The sequence below is a fragment of the Chiloscyllium plagiosum genome, unplaced genomic scaffold, assembly GCF_037043375.1.
Source record: "Chiloscyllium plagiosum isolate Xiang-an unplaced genomic scaffold, Cpla_swu_hap1 HiC_scaffold_22, whole genome shotgun sequence".
Taxonomy (NCBI): domain Eukaryota; kingdom Metazoa; phylum Chordata; class Chondrichthyes; order Orectolobiformes; family Hemiscylliidae; genus Chiloscyllium; species Chiloscyllium plagiosum.
The window spans coordinates 21,117,102-21,135,028 of NW_028270160.1; the positions used below are offsets into that span (position 1 = coordinate 21,117,102).

At 41.6% G+C, this 17,927-nt stretch overlaps 1 protein-coding gene across 1 annotated transcript in view; it reads right to left on the reverse strand.

Moving 5' to 3' along the window:
- Nucleotides 1–17,927, reverse strand: part of emx2 (empty spiracles homeobox 2) — a 121,427-nt gene that overhangs the window by 95,521 nt on the left and 7,979 nt on the right. The gene's annotated exons all lie outside the window — the stretch shown is intronic.

Genomic DNA, 17,927 nt, shown 5'->3' on the forward strand with positions numbered 1-17,927 from the left:
GTGCATGTGTGCGTGCATGTGTGAGTGAGATATGCTTGTGTGTGTGAGTGTGTTCACTTGTGTGAGAGTTACTGTGTGTGTATGTGTGAGTGAATGACTGTGTGCGAGTGAGTGACTGTGTGCATTATGAGTGAGTGACTGTGAATGTGTGCATGTGTGTGTGCATGTGAGAGCATGTGTGTGTAAGTGTGAGTGGGTTTGTGTATGTGTACATGTGTGAGTGCATTTGTGTGTGAGCATGTGTGTGACAGTGTGTGCATGTGAGTGACTGTGTGTATGTGCATGTGTGTGAGAGTGTGTGTGCATGTATGTGAGAGTTTGCGTGTGAGTGTGTGTGAGTGTGCGTGCATGTGTGTGTTCATGTGAGTGAGAATGTGTGTGTGTGCATGTGTGAGAGTGTCTGTGGGAGAGTGTGCGAGTGAGTGACTGTGTGTGTGTATGTGTGAGTGTGTGTGCATGTGTGAATGAGAGTGTGTGTGAGTGAGTGCGTGAATGTAAGTGTGCATGTGTGTATGAGTGACTGTGTGTGCATGTGTGAGTGAGTGACTGTGTGCATGTGTGATGAGTTTGTGTATGTGTATGCATTTGTGTGTGCATGTGTATGAGTGACTGTGTGCATATGTGTGTTCATGTGTGAGTGAGAGTGTGTATGTGTATGCATGTGTGAGTGTGTGTGAGAGTGTGTTTGTGCATGTGTGTGCATGTGTGTGAATGACAGTGTGTATGCATGACCGTGTGTGTATGTGCATATGTGTATGGGTGACTGTGTGTGCACATGTGTGAGTGAATGTGTGTGCGTGTGTGTGTCTACGTACGTATGTGTGTGTATGAGTGAGAGGGTGTCTGTGTATATGAGTGAGAGTGCGTGTGCACGTGTGTATAAGTGAGAGTGTATGTGCATGTGTGTGTAAGTGAGAGTGTGTGTGTGCATGTGAGTGAGTGACTGTGTGTGAGTGTGTGTGCATGTGTGTGTATGTGCATGTGTGTGTGTGCATGTGTGTGTATGTGTGAGTGAGTGACTGTGTGTGCATGTGTCAATGGGTTTGTGTGTGTGCATGAGTGTTCATGTGTTTGTGTGCATGTGTGTGTGAATGACTGAGTGTGTGCACGTGACTGTGTGTGCATGTGTGAGTGAGAGCGTGAGTGCGTGTGAATGAGAGTGTATGTGCATGTGTGAATGAGATGTGCGTGTGTGTGAGTGACTGTATGTGTGTGAGTGAGTGACTGTGTGCGTGTGTGTGCATGTGTGAGTGAGATATGTGCATGTGCATGTGTGTGTGCATGTGTATGTGTGTATGTGTGTGTGCATGTGTGAGTGAGATATGCATGTGTGTGTGAGTGTGTGCACTTGTGTGAGGGTTACTGTGTGTGTATGTGTGAGTGAATGACTGTGTGCGAGTGAGTGACTGTGTGCATGTATGAGTGAGTGACTGTGTGTGCATGTGAGAGCATGTGTGTGTATGTGTGAGTGGGTTTGTGTATGTGTACATGTGTTAGTGCATTTGTGTGTGAGCATGTGTGAGTGACAGTGTGTGCATGTGAGTGACTGTGTGTATATGCATGTGTGTGAGAGTTTGCGTATGTGTCTGTTCATGTGAGTGAGAATGTGTGTGTATGCCTGTGTGAGAGTGTGCGAGTGATTTTCTGTGTGCATGTGTCAGTGAGTTACTGTGAGTGTGTGCATGTGTGATTGCATGTGAGAGCATGTGTGTGCATGTGAGTGACTGTGTGTGCATGTGTGTGTATATTTGTGTGTTTGTGTGTGCACACGTGAGTGATTGTGTATGCATGTGAGTGACTGTGTATGTGCATGTGTGTGAGTGCGTGTGTGCATGTGTGTGTGTGCATGTGTGTATGAGTGATTGTTTGTGCATGTGTGCATGAGTGTATGAGTGACTATGTGCACATGTGTGCATGCGTGTGTTCATGTGAATGAGAATGTGTGTGTGTATGCATGTGTGAGTGAGAGTGTGTGAGTGAGAGTGTGTGCATGTGTGTGTATGTGAGTGTGTGTGTGTGTATGTGTGAGTGAGTGACTGTGTGTGCATGTGTGAGTTTGTGTGTATGCACATGTGTGAGTGAGTATGTGTGTGTATGCATTTGTGTGTGTGTGAGTAAGAATGTGTGTGTATGCATGTGTGTTTGTGCATGTGTGAATGAGAATGTGTGTGAGTGTGTGCGTGAGTGTAAGGGTGCATGTGTGTATGTGAGTGACTGTGTGAATATGTGTGAGTGAGTGACTGTGTGTATCTTGTGTGAGTGAGGTTTTGTGTGTGTGTATGCATTTGTCTGTATGTGTGCAGGTATGAGTGAGTGACTGTGTGCATGTGTGTGTTCATATGTGAGTGAGAGTGTGTGTGTATGCATGTGTGAATGTGTGTGAGAGTGTGTTTGTGCATGTGTGTGAGTGAGAGTGTGTGCATGAGCGTGGGTGTATGTGCATGTGTGAGTGAGATGTGCGTGTGAGTGAGTGACTGTGTACATGTGTGCGTGCATGTGCGCATGTGTGAGTTTGTGTGTGTATTTGTGAGTGACTCTGTGTGCATGTGTGAGTGAGAGCATGTGTGTGCATGTGTAAGTGAGAGTGTGTGTACATGTGAATGAGTGACTGTGTTTGTGCATGTGTGTATGAGTGCTGTGTGTGCATGTGTTTGTGTATGTGTGAATGAGTGATTATGTGTGTGCATGTGTGTATGCATGCGTATGTGCATGTGTATGTACATGTGTGTGTGTATGTGTGACTGTGCACATGAGTGAGTGAGTGTGTGTACGCATGTGTGCATTGTACGCATGTGCATGTGTGTGTACATATGTGTGTGTATGAGTGAGTGTGTGTGTGTATGAGTGAGTGTGTGTGTGTATGAGTGAGAGTGTATGTGCATGTGTGTGGAAGTGAGAGTGTGTGTGTGCATGTGTGTGTATGTGCATGTATGTGTGCATGTGTGTGTATGTGTGAGTGAGTGACTGTGTGCATGTATCAATGGGTTTGTGTGTGTGCATGAGTGTTCGTGTGTTTGTGTGCATGTGTGTGTGAGTGAGTTTGTGTGTGCATGTGCATGTGTGTGTGAATGGTTGTGTGTATGCACGTGACTGTGTCTGTGACTGTGTGTGTATGTGTGAGTGAGTGACTGTGTGTATTTGTGAGTGACTGTGTGTGCATGTGTGAGTGAGAGCGTGTGTGTGCATGTGTGAATGAGAGTGTATGTGCATGTGTGAGTGAGATGTGCGTGTGAGTGAGTGACTGTGTACATGTGTGCGTGCATGTGCGCATGTGTGAGTTTGTGTGTGTATTTGTGAGTGACTCTGTGTGCATGTGTGAGTGAGAGCATGTGTGTGCATGTGTAAGTGAGAGTGTGTGTACATGTGAATGAGTGACTGTGTTTGTGCATGTGTGTATGAGTGCTGTGTGTGCATGTGTTTGTGTATGTGTGAATGAGTGATTATGTGTGTGCATGTGTGTATGCATGCGTATGTGCATGTGTATGTACATGTGTGTGTGCATGTGTGAGTGAGAGCACATGTATGCGTGGGTTTATGTGTGTGCATGTGTAAGTGACTGTGCGTGTGTGTGAATGCATGTGTGTGTTCATGTGTGAGTGAGAGTGTGTATGCATATGAATGTGTGTGCATGTGTGAGTGAGTGTGTGTGAGAATGTGTGTCTGCATGCGAGTGCGTGCGCGTGTGTGAGAATGTGTGTGAGTGTGAAAGAGAGTTTGTGCATTTGTGTGTGAGAATGTGTGTATGCATGTGTGTGAGTGAGAGTGTGTGTCCATGAGCGTGTGTGTGTGCATGTGTGTATGAATGACTGTGTGCATGTGTGCATGTGTGAATGAGTGACTATGTGTGCATGTGTAAGTGAGTGTGTGTGTATGTGTGTGTGTGAATGAGTGACTGTGTGTGCCTGTGTGCGTGAGAGTGTGTCTGTGTATGCATGTGTGAGAATGTGCATGTGTGTGTGCATGTATGAATGAGAGACATGTGTATGCATATGTGAGTGTGTGTGCATGTGTATGTGCATGTGTGTGTAACTGTTTGTGCATGTGTGAGAGTGTGTGCATGTGTGTGTGCATGTGTGTGTGCATCTGTGTATGCATGTGTGAGAATGTACGTGTGTGTGCATGTGTGAGACTGTGTGCGTGTGCATGTGTGTGTGCATGTGTGAGAGTGAGTGTGCGTGTGCATGTGTGAGAGTGAGTGTGCGTGTGCATGTGTGTGCATCTGTGAGAGTGTGTGCGTGTGTGTGCATGTGTGAGAGCGAGTTATCTCAGGAATGTGACTTGTAGTTCTGGGATTTACATATTAATGAATCAAAACCTGCAATCCATTTTAAAAGATGAAAGACTTACAGCAATCTAGGTTTGTTCAATATATCATATCAGTTGCATGATACTATGCTCTTATGCTATAAATTATGTGTCTTATGGTCCTGCTCCATAGCTACCTGACAAAGGAGCAGAGCTCTGAAAGCTTGTACTTCCAAATAAACCTGTTGAGCTATAACCTGGTGTTGTGTGATTTTTAACAATAGCTGGATTGTTACTGCAGCCAAAACGTTTTGGAGACCATTTGTGGAAATGTTCACCAAAACTGGTGTGATCAAGTGCAATATTAATTTTTCAACTGTTTAATTCTATTGAAGTCGACAGAAAGTAATGTTGAGTGAGGTGTAAAACTGGCATTCTAACTGAACCTATAGATTTGCCCATTAAGTTATTTAACCCCTGAAGCTCTCAAATAGCAACAAAACAAATAAATATTCTCAGTAACTAAGTTTCTGTACTTCAAACATTTTGTTAAAGCAGGCCACAGTGTTGAAAATTAAACATTCTTTATATAATATAGATGTATTTGGTAAACTACATTTTAGCTTTTTTTTATTGTTAGCACATTTGTTTATGGTCGCAGCTGGCACATGACCTTTGACACCCTCTACTCACCGTGACAACTGCTGGAACAAAAAAAATCAGCCATGGGTCCATATGGTTGAAATTGTTTGATTTGAACAACTGGATCACTTTCAGATATTGCTCTGGGTTTTTTTCTCAGGTGACAAAAGGAAACCTCTGAGTCCAATGCAAGCAGAGACCCAAGTTGTCCTGAGACACTAAATACAGAAAATCAACTTTATGCAATTTCATTGATGCTGATTTGCCAGATGTAACACATTAGAATTACCTTACAAAAGTCATGTGAATCCTAGCATTAAAAACAGGATTGAGTTAGAAAGTACACCAATACAAAAGCAAGATGTTGCAAATGCTGGATATCTGAAGTTATTGGTGTTAGAAGCAACATGAAAGAAAGGGCCCTTCACTATTTCGATCACGTGAAGTGAACAAGACCAAAACCTTTTATAATGTCCTCGGGACTAGAATTCAGTTTGGTATTTTCATAGAATAATGATAGAATGAACACACTAGATGACAAATTATAATGGTATTTAAATGCAGTTGAGTCCATCAGGAGATATATTTGAGTGAACAAATTAGAAGGAGCCATAGACCATTCAGCCCCTCGAGCCTGCTCCACCATTCAATAAAATTATGTCTGATCTGATTGCTCCACGTTCGTGCCTAGCCTTTCATCTCTTCCTCATTGAGAATTTATCTACCACTGCTTTAAAAATATTGAAAGACAATGCTTCATCTGTCTTTTGAGGAAGAGAGAGCCAAAGATTGTGACAAAAATAATCTCCTTAACTCTGTCTTAAATGGGGAATCCCTTATCTTGTAACAGTGATTGCTAATTCTAGATTCTCCCATGAGGAAAATAACTTTCCACATCTACCTTGTCAACATCTCTTATATAGAGTCATATAGCACGGAAACAGACTCTTAGGTCCAACTCATCCCAATCTGACCAAGTCCCATTTGCCAGCATTTGGCCCATAGCCTTCTAAACCCTTCCTATTCACATACGTATCCAGATGCCTTTTGAATGCTGTAATTTTACCTGCCTCCACCACTTCATCTGCCAGCTCATTACATATATGCACCACCTATTGTGTGAAAAAGTTACCCCTCAGGTCCTTTTAAAATCTTTCCTCTCCTACTTTAAATGCATGCCCTTTAGCTTTGGACTGCCCCACCCTGGGGAAAAAGACATTGCCACTCACCCTATCCATGCCCCTCACAATTTTATAAACCTCTATGAGGTCACCCCTCAGCCTTCGCACTCCAGTGGAAAAAGCCCCAGCCCATTCAATCTCTCCCTATAACCCAAGCCTTCCCGTCTGGGCATCATCTTTGTAAATCTTACCTGCACCTACGCCTCCTACTCTTCTAAACTCCAGTAGATAAACCCTATCATGCCCAAAGTTTCCTAATAAGAGATTCCACTCATTCCAGTTCTCTGAAGTACTTCCAACAATTTAAATCCTATTTTTAAGTACAGAGACCAAAACTTCACATAGTACTCCAAATGTAGTTTTACAAATGCCTTGTATAAATGAAACAAAACATTCCTACTCCAATGCCATTCTGGTGCCAGGTAGTGGACTGGAAAGCAAACTGCATATCCCTCTGTCTGTTCACAAGTAAGGCAGTAACTGTACCCAACCAGCCTGTGCTTCCAAAACTCAGCACGAAGTGTCCAATACTAGACGTGATTCTTAATTGGACAACCTTTGCCGGATTTTCTTAAATGTCCAAAGAATTACACTGACAACCAATCTATATGGAATACTGGAAGATGCATATAATATTGCACAGGAACCTGCTTTAATGGAAAGAACATGCACATGACCTGCCCTGTTCAATAACTGAAGTAGTTGAAAGCCACTCAATGGTCAATTTCTCTGGACAATGTTTTGAGAATCAGAGTCAAGCAGCCTGGTTTACAATTTAACTGAAGTCTGGCAGTTAACTGTCAATTGTAATTAATTGATGCACCTTTATCAATCAGATTCCATTTACCACTCTATCACATTCTCCCCTCATGCAGTATGTGTTGGCTTTTCATGAATTGGTATTTCTGCAAATTGTCCTGATAAGCGCAAGTTTCAATAAAATGGGTATTTTTTAAGAAATACTTAAGTTCTATGCTACTAAATGATTATTTATCTTTTGTAGTCTCCGTATGTTGTCTTCAGAATTTACTTTCCAACTACCTTCATGCCATCAGCAAATTTAACAACAATACTTTTGGTCCATTCATACAAGTCAGTTATAAATAATTATTAAAACGTTGAGATCCCAACACTGGTCTTTATGCCATACCACTTATTACATCTTGCCGTTGAGAAATCACTGATTCCTGTTAACTAGCCAATCTTCTATCCATCGAATATGCTAGCTCCTAAACCATGAGATTTATTTTCCACAAGAACCTTTGAAGGTCAAATTTCCATTTGAAAGTTCCATTTGCTGAAATTTGAATGCCTGTCGTATGTTTTGTTTGCTATATAAAATACTTTATTGTTATTCCTTAAAATAGCATGTGTTTGAGTCTCAATACAGAGCCAGCAGTTAATTTTGACATGTCAAAATTAGTGTACCATAAGTTATAGTCTGTGAGTTTAACTTCTGAATTGGACATCAAACAGTTGATTAGTAACAAACTGGGCAGGATTTGCTAATTGTAACTTCACATTATGGGCTGTTCTTAACAAAATTGGATTCACTTTAAATATAAGTTGAGAAGGTTGTGCATTTGTGAATGACATAAATTAAAATGCTGGGCCACTTTGTTCCTCATAAGTACCATCATCTGCCTCCTGCCATGCAGTATGCTGTTAAAGTGACACTTCTGTACTAGCACCTGCATGGACATTAAGTTACAGCACAACTTCAAGGTCAGACCTGGCAGTGACTCTGAAACACCCAGATGTGAAACCTATTTCAGAAAGTTACTGAGAGATACCTAAAGCTATTGTTCTTCTGTTCTCTCCAGAGGCTGCCTGACCTTCTGAATGTTTTCAGCATTTTCTGGTTTGTTTAAGGTTTCCAGCATATAAAGTATTCTTTTCATTCAAGACCAATTTTAAAAGTGGTCAGCTATCTATTTGACCTATTGGCAGTTTAAACCTTAAGAGTGGAATGTATTAAAGTTCTCTTTTCTTATTCTTGTTATATTGCTTCATTGATACAGCTGTTACTTATTGCTTGTACTTAAAAAAAAGGTGTTATTGGCAATTTTTCTTCAGTTAGTGCAGTGTGGTGTATGTTCTATTTGTTCTTGTGTATGGAGTTCCTGTGTCACGTAGGATTGATGCTTATCCAAGCCATCTTGGTGTGAGATTTGGAAGTGAACTCAGAGATGACACTTTACCGTAGCACTTGCTCTCCGCTTCTGCTTGGTAATTGAGATACTGAGTTTGGGAAATGCTGCTGAAGTCTTGATAAATTTCTGCAATGCATCCTGTAGATAGTACACACTGCAGCTGAGGTGCTCTGCAGCAGGAGATGTCAGACATTTAGACTAATAGATAAAGCGCCAGTCTTGTGGATTTTTACTTTGTCTTGATGGTGTTAAGCTCTTGATTGTTTCACCTACTCTGACATCTGGACAGTATCATATTCCTAACTTTTGGCGTGTTATTTTAAAGAGTCACTTCCTCCAAAATACACTATACTTGTGGCAATGGTGATGCCATAATATTGAAAGTTGGGATTCAGCTATGGCAATGCTGCTGAGCCATGGGGTGGTGATTAGACTCTCTCACTCCAAAGAGAAATATTATCTGACAAGTCATTAGTTACAGCCTCAGATTATTTTGATTTTGTTGTATGCTGAGAGCTTTTAAATGGAATACAATGCAATCATTAGTGAGCAGTCCCAGTTCTGAAGATCATTGAAGCATCTTTAGACAACTAATCCTCACACACCGTCCTATTACTTTTTTAACTGAACTTCCTTTGGGGCTAAGATGATTGGCTCCAAAAACCATGACCTTTAAAATAACTTCACCTAACCACCATGGGCTTCATTTTTATGAAGGCTTTTTGGTTCCATACTAAGTTGAATGTTAACTTGATGTCAAAGCAAGTAACTCTGACTTCTGGAATTTTTCACTGGGCTCAATGTTTGGCTCAAAACTCTAATGAGGTCTGGGGGCCATTGGTCCTGATCCAATCATATTGAACATCCAGTAAAGAGGGTATTGGTGAGTTTAGGAGTTCAGATGATATTGTTGATGCTGTTCCATCTCAATTCTGATGATAGGTTGTGGAGAAGATGATAATTGGCTAAGTTGGATTTGGCAATTACCCAAAAAAGTTGCACTTGTAGCACTAAATTGAGTGTTACAATGTCCAAGTTATCCCACACCTGGGCCACCCCTATGCCAAGTGCTACAAGTCTCAGATAAATAACGTAGTATAACCAAGGGCAACTAGGGAGAGAATAGGGCTCCTCAAAGATCAGCAAGGCAGCCTTTGTGTAGAGTCACAGGAGATGGGGGAGATACTAAATGAGTATTTTGCATCAGTATTTACTGTGGAAAAGGACCACGAAGACATAGAATGTAGGGAAATAGATGGTGACATCTTGAAAAATGTCCATATTACAGAGGAGGAAGTGTTGGATGTACCTGAGAACTCTGTGGGAAGCTAGAGAAGTGATTGCTGGGCCTCTTGCTGAGATATTTCTATCATCGATAGTCACAGGTGAGGTGCCAGAAGACTGGAGGTTGGCTAATGTGGTGTCACTATTTAAGAAAGGTGGTAAGGACAAGCCAGGGAACTTTGGACAAGTGAGAGTGATGTCGGTGGTGGACAAGTTGTTGGAGGGAATCCTGAGGGACAACACATACATGTATTTGGAAAGGCAAGGACTGATTAGGGATAGTCAACATGATTTTGGGCTTGGGAAATCATGTCTCACAAACTTGATTGAGTTTTTTGAAGAAGTAACAAAGAGGATTGATGAGGGCAGAGCAGTGGACATAATCTATATGGACTTCAGTCAGGCGTTTGACAAGGTTCCACATGGGAAACTGGTTAGCAAGGTTAGATTTCATAGAATACAGGGAGAACCAGCCATTTGGATACAGAACTGGCTCAAAGGTAGAAGACAGAGAGTGGTGGTGGAGGGTTGTTTTTCAGACTGGAGACCTGTGACCAATGTTGTGCCACTACTTTTCGTCATTTATATAAATGATTTGGATGTGAGCATAAGAGGTATAGTTAGTAAGTTTGCAGATGACACCAAAATTGGAGATGCAGTGGACAGCAAAGAAGGTTACCTCAGATTACAATGGGATCTTGATCAGCTTGGCCGATGGGCTGAGAAGTGGCAGATGGACTTTAATTTAGATAAATGTGAGGTGCTGCATTTTGGGAAAGCAAATCTTAGCAGGATTTATACACTTAATGGAGTGCTGCTGAACAAAGTGACCTTAGAATGTAGGTTCATAACACCTTGAAAATGGAGTCACAGGTAGGTAGGATAGTGAAAAAGGCATTTGGTATGCTTTCATTTATCGATCAGAGTATTGAGTACAGTAGTTGGAAGGTCATGTTTCGGCTGTACAGGACATTGGTTAGGCCACTGTTGAAATATTGTGTGGAATTCTGGTCTCCTTCCTATCAGAAAGATGTTGTGAAACTTGAAAGGGTTCAGAAAAGATTTACAAGGATGTTGCCAGGGTTTGAGGATTTGAGCTATAGGGAGAAGTTGAATAGGCTGGGGCTGCTTTCCCTGGAGCGTCGGAGATTGAGGGGTGACTTTATAGAGGTTTATAAAATCATGAAGGGCATGGAAGGATATATAGGCAAAGTCTTTTCCCTGAGGTGGGCGAGTCCAGAACTGGAGTGCATAGGTCTAGTGGGAGAGGGGAAAGATATAAAAGAGACCTAAGGAGCAACTTTTTCACACAGAGGGTGGTGCGTGTGTGTAACGGGCTGCCAGAGGGAGTGGTGGAGCTAGTACAATTGAAACATTTAAAAGGCATTTGGATGGGAAATGATTAGGAAGAGTTTGGAGGGATATGGACCGGGTACTGGAAGGTGGGACTAGATTGGGCTGGGATATCTGGTCGGAATGGACAAGTTGGACTGAAGGGTCTGTTTCCGTGCTGTACATCTCTATGACTCTAAGTTTGTTTGTCTTCCATTTTCTGTTTCCCCATTTCTTATGTATTCAACGACTATGGGCATGTGAAGCTCCAATGATACAGCTACATTTCACAAAATGTACTACGTATTGGTGCAAGTATTAAATCAGATCTACATTCCCAGGCATAACACCTATGTGACCGTGGAATTATTCTAACCACCTATTTAAATGTTGGTAAATTGGAAAACGGAAGGGAATATCAGCATTAGGGAAAATGGGAACCTTGATCAACATTCTATTGGACATTGGGGTAGGCCTTGTGTTCCGGTCTTTCAAATAGAATGGAGTTGTGTTTATGTACTGGATGAATTATTTCAGTTTCCGATTCACTATCCTTTGGACGCGAACATACTCCGTGCTCACTCAGATGTTGTAAGAGAATGAGCGCTGTGTTCATTGATGTGGTTTTGTGGAAGTCCGCTTGCAGATACGTTTCACCTTTGGCGAACATGTCCTGTCGCAGCCGACAGGTGTACAGTAAGGACATCTAACTATTAGACAGTAACTCTCCGACAATAATAAAAAATACCACGACTGTTTTCAAAATGAAAATGATCGAATGATTTCTGTTTGAGAAGTTAGCTGTTTATTCCTGTTCAGTTAAGCCGTTTACATTTGGACAAATATTCGTACGCCGTCGAGGAAGACAACAAATGCCTAGCGTGTTAGGAACTCACCTACCCGTGTCCTCTTAACCCTATCTGTGTTCTGCCCTGTGCCGGCTAATGAATCATCTACAAGCCTGACTTCTCAAGTCTGCAACAGACATCGGATCCTTGTTCTAAAAGATGTGCCAGCCTTAGGCAGCTTGGGAAAAAAAATGTTGGTGCGAATGATCTTGCTTTGAACCAGTTAGTAATAGACAATACGTTTTAAGCGAATGTGACATTTGTAACCGCCTTTTGCTTATTGGTTATAATTACCATTTTGTTTTTTTTTAAAGCGTAATTACGCACAAATCCATTGTATGGCCGGGGAAGGGTAAAAAGAGCACAGGTAGAGTGTTGGGTGAATATGCACAATTCCTACAATCGGCCACCGAACCTACAAACATTGCTATATTGGTCTTGTATTTTAGACACAGGAGTGTAGTTTCTGCCACGGTTTCACCTGGAATCATCAACTTGAAACCCTTCGGCCCCATATCGGATTCTAGCCCCGTCCCCATCGGTTTGCTCCCGAAAGACTTCTGTCGCCATTATGCTACATATAACCACGTTGCTGATTTTAGTCAAACTTTTTTTTTCAATCATTAGTACATAGCACCGCAGCGAGAAGTGAAATATTTATCGCCCTGTCGGAATGTTTGCAAATATTTCCCACTTAGTGAATAGAAACGAGCCATTAGCGTTTCTCAATCCATTTGTTTAAACAGGCACAAACTATCTACTGAATCTGTAGATTATTAACATTATAATCGGCCCTCACAATCATCATGGAATGATGTTCTGACGGTTTACTAAGGGTTTTAGACAAATAGTGGAAGAATGTGATATTCCATAATCAGCTTTTATCTTTCATGGAGTCGGTGAAATGACACTGAGGAAGAGGGTTCGCCAGGCCTTGTTAGCTTGAGTACCATGGGCACAAATATGCGAAATGAAAACGGGACTCCTTGTCCGATAACCTGGTAGTTTGTTTTACTGGGATTCACTGTCATTTGTTAATGTTTGTCAATTTTGACAAATACACACACCCCCATCTTCAAATCCATACGCACCCATCTCCAAATCTATACACACCCATCTTCAAATATACACACACCCATCTCCAAATACACACACACACACCCTTCTCCAAATACACACACACCCATCTCCAAATACACACACCATTCTCCAAATACACACACCTATCTTCAAATACACACACCCTTATCTCCAAACACACACCCTCATTTCCACACACACACCCTCATCTCCACACACACACCCATCTCCAAACACACACACTCATCTCCAAACACACACACACCATCTCCAAATACACAAACTCATCTCCAAATATGTACATACCATCTCCAAATACACACACACCTATCTCCAAATACACACACACACCTATCTCCAAATACACACAAACCCATCTCCAAATACACACATACCCACTCCAAATACATGCACCCATCTCCAAATACACACACACCCTCATCTCCAAATACACACACACCCTCATCTCCAAACACACACACACCCATCTCCAAATACACTTGCCCCATCTCCAAATACACACACATCCATCTCCAAATACACACACCCACCTCCAAACACACACAGACCCTCATCTCCAAACACACACAGACCCTCATCTCCAAACACACACAGACCCATCTCCAAATACACACACCCCATCTCCAAATACACACACACCCATCTCCAAATATATACGCCTTCATCTCCAAATACACACACCCATCTCCAAATCCACACAAACCCCACATCCAAATACACACACACCCATCTTCAAATACACACACACCCATCTTCAAATACACACACACCCATCTCTAAATATGCACACACCCTCATCTCCAAATACACACAAACCCCACATCCAGATCCACAGATACCCACATTCAGATTCACCACAAAGATCCATGCACACCCATCTCCAAATCCACATACAAATATCTACACACATCCACAAACCAATATCCGCTCACAGCCTCATCTCCGGATACGCACACATTTAGATCCATACACAAATATTCACAGACACACATACAGACTTATACAGAGGCACACACGGGTACGTATACCTACTATCATAAAGACACGTAAGCAGTTAAGAGTGTGAGCTACTGAAACAATTATTGTTGTTACTGTTTTTAACCTCAGCGGTATTGTTGAGGCTTTTAGCTGTTTGCTGAATTTATACAAATAATAAGCATAAATATAGATCAAAATTGAATATTGAGCGTTTTTAATGAAAAAGATTCAAATACGATGAGGATACCAGTGAAGTTTGTAACATATTGAATCTTGTCTGCCATTATAAGACGAAAAAATGGGAAACGCTTTGAACAGTAATTCTATTGTCAACCGTGTCAAGTCGTCTTTAATTTCTTGTTCATGCAGATATCAACTTAAGGTCACGTGGACAGGTGAGAAAGGAAGGGGACGAAAACTATTTCTCATCATCAAATTTCATAATATGTGTGTTGTATGTTATCGCGTTCAAAGACAGGGTTTGCGTGTAAACGCGTGTAACGGGCATGTTACAATGTCCAACGTAATGCACTGAACACACACACACGTATTTTGGGGATACTACAATTCACAACGCTTGATTAATGTCTATCTCTGTAAGTCACACATAGGCAGCGACAATTTAAACTTGAATAGATTGTTTCATAATCAGATTAATAGTTATTTAATCCAAAACTATACATAGTTCGAAACCGGCCAATATTCAATATTCAGGAAAACACTAGGCTAGAAGGTGGTAGTTTGCTAAGTAGCGAACCTGTAATGTGCTGGTCTCGCTTAAGTTAGGAACAGGGTACAAATATTGCCTTAGCTATTTAATTCAAATATGTCTTTGGAACTGAGGGACAACCAATGTTTTGCACTGAACCCCTATTAACGCGCTGTGCGGGGACCGTGCTGCAGTGCCGTCGCTCAGAAGGCTCATTTTGCCTGACGCTATTAATTAGTGACGGGAAAGTGACAATAAGTTGAAATCTATGACTCCAACCTCTCACTCCCGCCTCTCTCTCTCACACACACACACACAAGAGCACAGGTATCTTGCAAATTATCCGAACTGCCGTCAGACCTCCGCTCCATTTTACTTGCGGTTGTTGCAGGTGCAAAAAAACCCGGCAATTTAACAGCAAGGTTTACGGTCACAACGTCCCAGTAGATGATATGGTCACTTTGCAATCATTCTTTCAGTTGCCAACAGTGACCCGGTGCTAACAAACCTGGGGGCAGCTCAGCTACACGAAATATTTAATTGTAAAGATGTCTCTGAGAGACGGGTCTTACTTAACCCAACACCTCACTGTCTGTCTCAGCTGAAGAGAAACTGTTAGAAAGCTCTACGGCCGGTTTAGAACGAAACCCATACTCGGACACAGCGTCGGCTAGCCCTGCCAATAGGTCTGATAGGAGCCGAGATCGCCAAATGAAACTGGTCTATTTCTTCCAAATGGACACTGAACAAGGATGGTCCGATAGATTTCAGAAGTGACGAGCCTGTAATAACCTGAGCATACAGCGGATGGCTGGCTAAGCACAAGCTGCTCCAGACCATTTTGACGCTGAAAGCTGTACCGTGTAGCCGGCTGCTCGCTGCTTCTGTAAAATATGGCACTGTTCAGCCATTAGTTGAGCAGCTTTCAGAAACTTCTTTAATAATTAAGCCCCTGACTATACATTATACTCCATCCTGTGCCAGTGCCAGTGTGTTTCATATTTCACACGTCCGATGGCTCTATTCGGTTGATTTTTTTAAAAAAAGCTTTAAAAATGACAATAGGAATTTTAGATACACACCGTTTCTGTCATTAATATGACTTGTGACACAGGCCGATTATGCCCATTGAACCTGGATTAACGAAGGAGGAATTGAACAATGCACAACGCAGATAAGCATGTGCAAGAATTAGTCCTTTATTATACCGTTATTGTTTGATATATGTACCCCTACAAGGCCATTTTTATCAAAATACTTATGTCAGCATGACCGTTCGTTCGTTTTAGAGCCGACGGGAGTACCAGAGACGACGGTGCACGCACTGTCAAAGAAGCCAGCAGCTTTTTAATCTTTAAAGTGTAATCACCAGATTTTAGAATCAAAAACATGTTTACTGAGAAATGAAATTTGTTGCATAATTCGGCAAAAAAAATCGAATAATTATAGTTACCGAAAACAAAACATGACAGCGTCTTCCAATTAATTTGACGCAGACACACAGTAACTCCATGGCTCCAGACAAACAGTACGTCATTTGCCAAATGAAAAGGCATACAATTGAATTTATAATGGCACTCCGATCAGAAAAGTCCCTATATAATTCGATATTTTTGAGCATTCAGTGGCCAGCCTTCGTAAATAATATACAAAGTAAGGAAACATAATCCAGCAAGCTGGAATGTTTAATTCATCATTATGCAAGCTAATTGGAAGGTGATTATATGGTAATTGCTCATTAGCGGTGTATATTTATCGCTGTACCTTATGTCAAGGCCATGGGAATTGTGTAGAGCGTGTACTCTCATTTCAAGGATCAGTTTCAGAGGCAATTCGTGAAACTTGATGGATCAAATTCTTCCTGACGTCAAGTCCATCAAGAGCAATAGAAGCCCTGGGATAAATAATGGCTGTAGAGTGGGCATGATAGTTTAGCTTTGCTTTTTCGCTCGCGGAAGAGAGATTTCGAATGCGGGAAGGGGATGTGGGGAAATGGGGGTCTTTGAGCTGAGCTCTGGAAGTTAAATTGGTACAGCAACAGGGTTACTGAGCTAACACAAACCCGTGGTTGAGAGATTGCTTCAGGTGCTGACATTGTGGGTGCAGCTCTGTCTATTGTACAACTGCGTGTTGCAACTGGAAGGAAATAGTGGCAATACAAAGTCAGGCATACACTTAGATCAAACAACACGCCGTAAAAATATGTACCAGTTCGAGACAAAAGGCGTAAACAACCAGAATGATTGGGAAATAATCTTTCGGGCGGAAATAAGTGATGGGTAGCACGAATTAATGTTGTTTTAACAATTTCAGTAGGTAAGAATTTACACAGCTTTACATGTGATGATGTATCCTATTAGAGTGGTTGTGGATAGTAGTGGGAACTTAGTTCAATATAATTAACCTTTTTGCTAAATTTGGAACTTATGTTCTTTCGCCTGAAAATTGTCATATTTGTGAGCTGAGCAAGTGAATGAATGGGTATTCTTCCAGACAGGTTTCTGATATCTTAATGACTCACTCTGCTGGATTGCTGGGATAATTACAGCCAATCGAGTCAATGAGAAAAGACTGATTTATTGCCCCTCTTTTCTGTTGGAGCTTGAAACCGTGACATTAAAATGTTTTAACTCTTCGACTGTCCGACCACGACCAGGTATCACACGGATTAGGGTTAGTGCTTGGGTCACGAGGTTCTCAAAACTCCCACTTCCAAATCGCAGCGGGCTTGTTTTCTTAAAGTAAATCAATTGATATATGAGGTCTAAGTAGTTCCTAAGCAGTGATACTGATCAGAGGATATAACAGTGGTGTTGAGTAAGGTTTGGGTTTCTGACTGAAGGCAGAAGGGACATCAAACTGACGCCCGTATATCAGGGAAATGACTTTCTAATGAGCAACTCTTCACGGACAAGTTTCACAATGAGTTGATTTTGTTTGCAATCACGTTGTTAATTTCCGTAAGGCTTTACTGTGTGGTACCGATATAAATTAAGTCTGAGACGCTTGAATAAAATTAACAAAGGAAACGAGAAGAGGGAGTGACAGGAAATTGAAAATAGAATCATAAATCTTTTTTTAAATCGAAAAGAGCACATAAACGCTATTCTATCTCAATTCACATATAGGTGGATGAAATTCGCCAATATAACTTTTAAGCGGGGCCATCACTCTTGCCAGTGACTTTTTTTTAGCAGCGTGACAATTAATATTTTTACCAGCAATGTACAAAACACGGTGAACTGCAAGTCGCTCTAAATCAACAATATTATCTTAATGAAGGGCTCAGCCGATCTCGATATGATGGCCGATGGAATCTATCTACAGGTGTACACAAGTAATTTTAGATATCCCGCAATACACTGATTATGGCAACACTGGAGCACCTTTGCTATTATCCTGCTGGAAAGAAACCGCTCTGGATCCCCAGTCTGGGAGCAGGTACATTGCTGCA